We start from the raw sequence: 10,300 nt of genomic DNA, 5'->3' as shown, positions 1-10,300 counted from the left end.
GAGAGCCCGATGTGGGGCTCGATCCCAGGACTCTGGGATCATGACCTGAGCCGAAGGCAGACGCTTAATGACTGAGCCACCCAGGCGCCCCCACAGTTACATTCTTTAGGAGACTGACCGAATTCTTCCGTTGGAGTTAAAACTGTGATATTTCCAAGTGTCAGAACTTGGCTTAATCAGAAATAAAAATGTAGGGCGCCTGGGTGGCTCAGTTGGTTGAGCAACTGCCTTCGGCTCAGGTCATGATCCTGGAGTCCCTGGATCGAGTCCCGCATCGGGCTCCCTGCTCGGCAGGGAGTCTGCTTCTCCCTCTGACCCTCCCCCCTCCCATGTGCTTGCTCTCTCTCATTCTCTCTCTCAAATGAATAAATAAAATCTTTAAAAAAAAAAAAAAATAAAAATAAAAATGTAGGAAAGAATCCTTTGTGATTTTTTTCAGCATAATTTGAGAACACCCATAAGCTCCAGAGCAGGTTCTGAGTGCAGATCCTGTCACTTTCTAGTTGTGTGATTTCACACAAATTACTTAATGACTTCCTAATATGCAAATGGAGGTAATGAACACATGGTAAAGCATTGCTGGCACCACGAGTGCTGTGTGCAGGTCTGTGAGGCACGGCCTTAGACACACACATGGGTTCTGTATCATCCCAGTGCTTCTCCACTTCCTGGTAAAACCCAGCCTAGTTCCATGGATTGAAATTCACAGTTCATCCCTTCCCCCTGGCATGCTTCCACCAGAAATCTTCACCAAGAACCTAATTTTAGAGTTCCTCGTATCTTCCTGTCCCTCTCCGACTCTCCCTCATCCTGCCTTCCCTGGGGAGTGTGTCTGGGTGCCTTTGTGGATCAGTGCCTGTGTGTGTTCTCCACTCACAGGAATCACTGTTAATACAGCCCAATCATTAGAGAGGTGTGGTTCGCACTCTGCCCTCAGAGCAGCCACTAATTGATACCTTTTGAAAAATGACCTATTCCCTGAAGCATTCAAGGCTACCCAACAGGCAAAAATTACACCCCCCTCTATGATTAGCGCTCGAACCATGCAGATGCTGGTGATTGAAGACACATGTTGTTCGTTCTCGACATTATTCCCTTTGGCAGTATTCCTCGTATATCCTTTTTTGGTTTATTTTGCCATAGGATGGCATTAATCCCATCATGTTTCCAAAGATTTAAAAAAAGCTGATTTCTGCAGCTGTGTCATCTGAGCCCAGTGCCTTCTAGATCGTTCCATCCATGTAGCAGCTTGTTAATGAATAGAATATGTACTTGGGGATTTGATGATTACTTTTCATTTCTTTGCTGAAGGAGGGAAATCAACCAGGATCAATTCAGAAGAGCTGTGTGCTGGATGGGGGCTGGGGAACAAACAGGAAATTGGCTTGTCTCTTGAGGAAACTGGGAATTACAGAGTGCTCTCTCTATATCAAGCAGAAATTAGCCTACTTATAACAACACACTCTATGTCACTACTTGCGTGAATTAACAGCTTTGTAGGAGTTTGTCATGTCTTCCCCTATCTGGTCAGAAGTTAGGAAATTTCAAAAGACAATGAAAAACTGCTGGAATAAAAGCTTCATGAGGGTAGAAATAAAGTCATTAATAGTCCCTACCCTTAACAAAGTACATCGTAAATATGTACTCAAAAAACTTTTGTTAGTAAATGCATTTCTGAGCAAGTCCTTCAGTGACTTAGCCTGGAGTAGAAGTTAACTTTTCCCTGAAGCATCTTAACTTTTTATTAGTTTGTGGTATAGCTAAACCTGAAAGGTAGGTGACATATTTTTATGTTGTTACTACCTAAACATAGACAGTTTCTTAATATCAGTTAGGAGAAAAGAAAGATGCATTTGGATAGACTGGAGACTTGAATTCTCAAAACAGTCAGCAAAATTTCTTTAATAACTCTGTATATCATTGTGCTGAATTGTTTGCTTTCAGAGTTGTGTTTCTTGGCTTTGGAATACAGGAATAATTGTAGACTGTGACTTTATGATTATCAGCCTGCTGTAATACTAGGGCCAAGATCATCTCAAATTGCTGGTCGTCAGCAAGAGGACAAGAAATGAACCAGAGAACTTGAGTTTCTCATGTTACAAAGTTCTGCCATCTGCCCTTAGAGTGTGGGGGCAGTTGGGGTAACGATTTTCCAGAGAAAGTCATCAAGGGCCACGAAAGCAATTACGTATGCAGAAAGGTGGAAAAGAATCAGACTCTGCAGGCAAGTAGATGAAATCGTGAAATTTCATGCAAAATGTCAGCCTGAAACAATAAAGAATGAAAATTAAGAGCAACACATGCCTATTGAGTACTTAGGCCCTGCACAGTGACACGCAATTGACCTCTGTTACCTTGTTTGATTCTCATAAACCCCCTAAAGAGACAGGTGTTTCTGACCTCTCACTTTGATAGAAAAATGTGATAGATAGATGGAGTGTCTTGGTTAGTTTCGTAGTGGTGGAACCAGGATGTGAATAATACTAGGACTGTCCCGAAGCCTGGTTCTTAAACATTGTACCCTGCTTCCTTAAGCAGTCTTAGACTTCTTTCCTTAGTAATCTTTTATTTTTTTTAGCTGTGAACTCATCATGGGGGCATGTAGTTTAGCCCAGCGAGCAGTAGGCTCTCGGGAAGGTGAAGGGATCTCTCTACAGGCATTCAGTGTGTTTGTGGCCCAGTTAGATTCTGATCCATGGTCCTGTGATTCCTGCCCCACACCTTGTCCCTAAACACATCTCTTGCCTTTATCTAATCTTGGATCCATCTTTTGCCCCTGTTCATTCGGGGAAGGAAGGGACTGAGATTTGAGGGAGGGACAAGAAATAAAGGCACAGAGGAAAAGGCAGTGAAAACTGAGAAGGACAAGGTGAGAGTTAATACTGAGCTTGCAACCTAAGATGTAAGCAGAGCCATCCCACTCTATGCAATATATTCTCTTTAGGAGTTTGTAGAAATCATTTTGGGCTTTTCAGATAGAATCTACATCTTCTGTGTCACATGCCAAGCTGTACCGAATCTATTCCTAATGCCAACACTAATAGGTCTTCAGGAAATTGCCCTACAGTGGCAGGAATGCTGGAGACAGATGCCTTTGATTTAAACCTGGCTCAGCCACTTACCTTCTGAGTGGCTTTGAGGTTTACGTAAACTTCCTATTTGTTCGTTGGTTCAGAGATGTATATTGAGCTCCACATTGGTGCTAGGCTATGAGTGAAGTATTGGAGGTACAGCAGGACACCAGAGAGAAAATGTCTGGCCGCATGGAGCTCCTGTTTTACTGGGGAAAGGTAGATGAGCAAGGAAACCATGTAGTCTATGAGCAAGTCTTCACCAGGTGATAAACAGAGAAGGGGGAATGAGGAGATGTGATCGGGGTCTACAATTTTAAGTAATTGTGAAAAGGTCACAGTGGAAGCCAGATTCAAAGTGGTGAGGGGGGAAACAGCCTTTCAGGCAAAGGGAATGGTAAGTCCCGATGCTGAGGTAGAGCTAGAGGGACAGCTTCGAGGCCAGCAGGGCTGGGGGCGAATAAATGAGGGAGAGGGTAGGAGGTGAAGACAGGGGTAACACAGCTGTGTCATGTGGAGTCTTTCTGGCCACTGTAATGACTTTGACTTGGATTCTGAGTGAGGTGGGAGGTTTTGAGCAGGAGAGTGTCATGGTCTTACCCCGGGGGGGACGTGTTGAGAGTGACAGCCATGGTTTGAGCATGTGCGCTGTGCAGCCTTAGAGATCTATCCTGAGACCTTGAACATCCACGTTAGTGAAGGAGCAGGTAAAAGCGGTCCAGCTTTAGCATTCTTTCTGGTGAGAAAAGCCGTGGGATCTTGAAGAGGACATGGGGTGTATATATATGTGAGAGACAAGAGTCAAGGTTGACTGGCAGCCTTTGTGCCTGAGAAGCAGGGTGAATAAAATTGCCCTTGAGAAGGAATGGATGAGGAAGAGTGTGAACCTTACTTTTTTTTATTCAGAGGGCGCTGTGTCGGTGATAGAATCAGGACTTGACTTCGGGCATGTCCTGACATGGCTATTAGAATTCGAAGCCAACTTGTTGGGTAGTCAGTTGATAGGGGAGTCTGGAGTTCAGTGAAGTATCTGGGCCTGGAGACAATCTCAGAGTTGTCAGTGTATAAATAGTTTCTCACGCCACGGAGCTGGGAGATGCCCCCTGAGGAGTGAGTACGCAGAGAGAATAGGCTCAGGCCCGAGTCCCCAGGATGCTCTCACCAAGAACGTTGTGAGATAGAGAGGATCTCATAGAGGCAGCAGAGATGGAGCGGCCAGGGATGACTGGCAAGTTTGATCTCTTAAAAGCCAAATGAGGGAATGATCTCAAGGTGAAGAAGTGATACAGGGTCCCCTTGTCTCATTTTAACCCAGACCACCGCGTTAAGCATGTTGTTTGTGTTTATTAAAGACTTGCTTGATTCACTGGTAGAAATAGGCCGCAGGTAATGAGTTATGATGGGAAAACCTTTTTTCCTCTCTGATCCTTGGTTTCCCTAAAAGTTAAATGAACAAATTTGGCTAGTCATGTCCTACAAAATTTGCCAGCCTGGATATAGTGTTACTTTTTCTGCTTTTATTTTTTTTAATTTTATTATGTTAATTACCATACACTACATTTTTTCTGCTTTTATATGATTGCTTGAGTCTAATCAAGACTGAATCCATCCACCTATTATTTGTATTTATGCCAATCAGAATGTGTCTTCTGTTTAGCCTCTTCAAGCCAAATTGTCTGGAATTTCAAATCCCTGTTGAAGTTTCTGTTTAGCTTTTATTTATGAATATCTTCTTTCTCTTGTGATTTTTGTAGACGTGAAAGAAACCTCCATCCTCAGAAGGCAGTATTGGAACCTGTGTGGAGGTTAAGAAAACTATCCCCTTGGTGGTGGCCTGAGGAGATTACCTCAACCCCAATGTTGCCCTGAAATTCGTGTTCAAGATTCAAGAAGATTAGGACTGCTAAGGTATGGACATTTGATTGTGAGAGATGATACATAATTTATAGTTATATATTATATATTTTTTTCCTTAAGGCAAATACCTTTAAAGATACTTAATCATTTTCACAGCCTTTTCTCTTCATGTCCCATTTCTCTTTCCTTTCTCCCTTTTTCCTTTTAAGCAATGATCTTAATATCTTTTGCTACCAACTTTTGGGATGTGGTGGGATGAATAAAGGTACAGTGAGAGAAACTGAAGTCCGTCCACATTGTCTCAATGAAGTGACCCGAGGAGAATAAGACAAGACATGGAGAGAGGTTTGTGCAGGGGTCTCTGGTAGAAAGAAGAGTGAACTTGAGGTTGCTGCCCAAGTGATGGGACTTCAGGTGCAGAGATGAGTAAAGAAGTGGCTCTCTGGAATCCATGGTTAATTCCCACTTTCACTGTCCACGGGCCACTCGTGGCAAAGCTTTGTATTATTAAGATCTTAAGGAGGACCTGTCTTGATATTTCTTTTGGATATATACCCATACTGAGTAAGGAGGTTCCATTTGTTCTTTTGTGGTTGCAGTGAGAACCCACTGTGCGTGTGTGTCCACATACAAACATATGTATAATACATGTGCTTTATGTGTGTGTGTGTGTGTGTGTGTATACATAATTCGTTGAATGGTGTGTAATCTCTCTCATCCTCTGGGTGGGGAGAGAGGGACAGATGGAAGGAGGAGAGAGAGAAGCCTGCATAATGGCATGTATATTGTGTCTCAGGCATTGTGATGTAAGCTTGGGGGAGAAAGTCACGTGTATGTACATCTGATGACAAGCATCTGGAAGAGGGATTTCTGTTCTGGGAAACCAAAGGAGCTCTAAGTAAAAAGGTTTTCTGAGACTCTGTGGCAAGGAAGGGGTCAGGGGGCAGACTCACTCTCAGAACTAGTAGAGTTGACATCTCTAGGCTCACCTCCTGTACAGAACAGTAGTACTGCGTACACCGCTGGTTACAAGCCCAGGGGAAATGTGCTTTAAGAGCCTAGGACCGCGTGACCTGTCGACGGGAAATTGTAGAATGTCTCCGACAGTTCCATTGATGACTCATTTGCTGTCATTTTAATTTCCTTCAAAGAAAAAATAAAACCCTCATAACCCCAAAGCTCTGGAAATTGGGAGAACAATTGTAGCTAAAGTATTGGTTGAATCTCTTCTCGGGCACAAAGACTTCCCCTGTGTCATCAGCTGTGCAAGGCAGAGGTCCAGCGCTGATGAAAATGAAATACATTATAGCCTTAGGCCTGTTTTCCTTTTATCTCTGACTTTCTCACTGTTGAAAGAAATGTAGTAGATACTTTACGTAGACTATGAAAAGACCTTCCTTTCAGGAGGAAGCACATCTACTTTCTCTCTAGTTTTTGTAAAATCCTCCGAGGCCCATGCCGAAATGATTGAGCTCCGATATTCACAGTGCTCACGGTACTTCCGAAAAGAGTGCTAAGGGACCAGTGACAATGTGAGGGTGGCATTTGAAACTCCTCTTTTCCCTTTATTCGGGGGATTTCTAATTTTTTTTCCAAAGAGGGGAAAATCATTTATCGCCTTTACAAAAGGCACCTTTAAAGCAGTGTAAGTCTAAATAGTATTTATGAATTCATTTCCCATTAACATGGTTTCAGAGGCTAAATAGGTAATTAAACAATCAGGAAAACGAATAGCGCCCCCTTTTTGAGTCCTCACCCCAATCTCAACATTCTGCGTGAGAGTGGTTGTGGTGCGGCCCTCTGCTCACATGGACTTGATCTGTTGGAAAGGAAAGCTGAAAAGCTGTTCTGTGCTCGTCCTAAAAATTGAGAGGAGCTTAGGGGTCGGGACTGGGATTTTGATGACTGAGTGTGTCGATCTTTAATTCAGAATGCCTATGTTCTGTCAGGAATATTCACCTAGATGCTAACTACTTAAAACATGAATTCAGCAGAGAAAGTTTTAAAGGACTTGGCCATAAAAATGTTCCTGGTTTAGAGACCAGTCAACCCTAGGGGGAAAAGAAAGCTTTCTCTGATGGTCGGCAGAGGCCACGGGGAGAATGTCCCCTTTGCAGTGCACGTTCATCACTAGATGGGGCTAGAGGGTGCTGTTGTGTACACAGCTATTTGCATGCCCCTGCTCACAGACCAAAACTCAATTTCCAGGAAGGAAGGAGGAAATGAGGCAATGTTAGGACATCAATCTACCCTGATGTTTCCTGGCTTCCATGCTCTGGTGCATTCAGCAGATTTTTCAGATGTCTTTTCAAGTGAAGACAGTATAAATTAGTGGCTATGTTCGCAGACTTTAGAAAAGGCAAATCAGGCTTCTGTATGAGCCTTAGAGAAGCCATTTAATTTTTTTAAAACCAGTGCTGCTCAAAGTGTAGTCCAGAAACCCGCAGCATCTTCATCACCTGAGCTTGTCACACACACAAATTCTCAGGCCTTTCCCCAGACCTACTGGATCAGAACTTCTTGAAGTGAAGTCCAGGAATCTGTTTAAACCAGCTTTCAAGACAATTCCTGTGCCTTGCTGAAATTTGCAAACCACTGATAAACATGGTCCCTGGTGTCTGAAAAAGTTTTTAGAAAATCTTAGGTCTAAAAATGAGGACACTCCAAGAAAATGAATACACCTAAGTGCAGGTGTATATGGGTATATAAACACACACACACACATATTTACAAATACATATATATGGCATTGAAAGGGAAAATAAAAACTTTTTTGAAATCCAAAAGCAAAGTTACTGAGGTTTGAATCATGGCATCTGAAATAACAAAAAGTGGAAAAATAATAATAAAAAGTAATGTTAGAATAACTGCCATTATAAATAAATGGATCGATGGAGCAGAATAGAATTCTGCATTAGATGCACACATGTAAAGTCAGCTGGCTTTCAACAAGAGCACCACATCAATTCAATGGCGTAAAAACACTAGTTCAGTAAATAGTGCTGGAACCAACTGGATATTTACCTGAAAAATAAAGAATCTAAACCCCTACCTCATCCCATACATATAAATCAATTTGAGTTCAATTGTACTGAAACATAAAAGCTAAAACAATAAAGATAGTAGAAGAAAAATGAGAATACCTTTGTAACTTCAGAAGGCAAAAGCTTCTTATAAAGGACACAAAAACACAGGCCATAAGAGGGGAAAAAATACACTGAACTTCATGAAAATTTAAAAAATCTGTTCACTGAAAAACACCACTAAGAAGATAAAGAGATGCCCCACAGACTGGGAGAGAATATTTATAACACATATATCCAACATGTACTTGAAGAGGCACTTTATACAACAAGGTACAGAATGGCCAGTGAACAGAAGCAATAGTGTTTAACCTAACTTGCCTTCAGGGAAATGCAAATTGAAAATACAGTAAGATTCCACTACACACTTATCGGAATGGCTAACATAGGAGGAGTGCCAACACCAAAACCTCTGAGGAGACGAGCAACTGGAACTCTCATGGAGAACAGGTAGAAATGTAAAACGCTCTAAGCACTTTGAAGAATGATCTGGCAGTTTCTTAGAATGTGACACAACTGCCTTACCTAAGAGCCAGCAATTCTAGTCCTAGCTATTTATCCAAGAGACTTGAAAACCTCTGTCCACATGTGTTCGTAGGAGCTTTTGTTTTTGTGTGTGTGTGTGTGTGTTTTTAATAGTCCAGTGCTGAAAATTACTCAGATGTCCACCAACAGGCAAATGGAGGAACTCGGGTATATTTGTAAAAGGAAACACTATTTTGCAATAAAGAAGAACATTGTACAGATAAACATAATAACACGAATGAATCTCAAAAATAGTATCAAAATTAAATAACAAAAAATACTTTATGATCTCTATGAAATTGTAGAGTAGTCAGAACTCCTCTATGATGGTAGAAATACTTCAGTGCTTGGGTCTGATATGACATAATTCCCTGGGGAAGGTACATGAGGGAAATTTCTTGAGTGACAGAAATGTTCTGTATCTTGACCAACATTTGTCAAAACTGATTAAATGGCAAATTCACTAAGCATCTACTATATGTAAATAATGTATATAAAAATGCATAAAATATTTTTTTTTAAACTCCCATTTGTTGAGGACTTTGTCAAAAGTGCTATTTTTAATATGTATCAACTCATTTAATCCTTGAAACCATTCTAGGGCTGGTGTGACTTTTCCTAATTGACAGATGTGGAAGAGGGTGCTGAGAAATGATAACTAGCTCCTGGTCCTGTTGCTCGGTCGCAGAACTGAATTCAAGAGTAGGTCCTTTTGTCTCAGAAACACGTCTTAACCATCATGTTATACCTTCAGCATGAGTGTCCCTGGCTCCATTTTCATTCCAGATCAACTGAACTCCCAGCTTCTGTGTCTCTGTTTGTAGGACGGGGATGATTTCTCGTGCACACTTGGTAGAATCACAGTGACAGTTAAATTATGTTTGTAAAAGTGCTGGTATGTGCTGGTTCCTTTTAATCCCTGGATAAATAAGAAGCTGCTGGTTTTGCTTTAGAGTTCCCATGAGCAGTGGCACTCCTGAGCAAGAGAATTCATGTCCTAGTCCATTTTATGTGGCCTCTCTGAGTCAGTGTGCATAATTGTGTGTTCACTTAACTAAAGCTGAAAGCAAAATGCTATGGTTTTCTAACAACTGTGTCAGTTTCATTATAAAAATTTAGAAACACTGGGAAAAGTTGACCCTGTTGCCCCCCCTCAAAAAAAAGAGTTTAAATAATATGCAGGAAATGGTATTGAGGGAGAACTGTCATTAAATGTGCATGTTACAGTTTATCTGTCCAAGAGGATTGAAAGGGAGTTGGAAACTACTTAGCATGGTTAATAGGATATCAGCAAGGTTAATTATCTTGGGAACACTGAAGAGCTGAATTCCTTTGTGTACTTCCCTGATTTGTGATACTGTCATATTATTTTTCGTGACACTTGAGCATCAGTCTTTATTTTAGCTGTGCTTTTTAAAGTCTCCCATTTCCATGGTAAAACTTAAAATCCAGAGCTATTACAGATATGTGTAAGCTAATAGTGCCTTTCCTATAAAGTACAAATTAATCCATTTATTACCAATCTGCTATATAAGTAGAAAATATCTACATGCCTCCAAAAGATGTTTTGAAAGGGAAATTTAAAACTGCTTTTGAGGATAGTTTTTTGTCATTGTTTCTGATCGTCACCATTAAGGGTGGGAAGGTGGGTGGCTTAGGAGAAGAACACTTCAGATACTATCAGGGTTTAGGGTGTGTGTGGGTGTAGGGGGCGGTGTGGGGGTGGGGTGTGGGGTTGTGAGTGATATGTGTGTGTGGGGGGTG

This window comes from Leptonychotes weddellii, chromosome 7 (assembly GCF_054177405.1).
Source record: "Leptonychotes weddellii isolate Sample4059 chromosome 7, ASM5417740v2, whole genome shotgun sequence".
In the NCBI taxonomy this organism is placed as follows: Eukaryota; Metazoa; Chordata; class Mammalia; order Carnivora; family Phocidae; genus Leptonychotes; species Leptonychotes weddellii.
Note: the sequence above shows the minus strand (reverse complement) of the source record.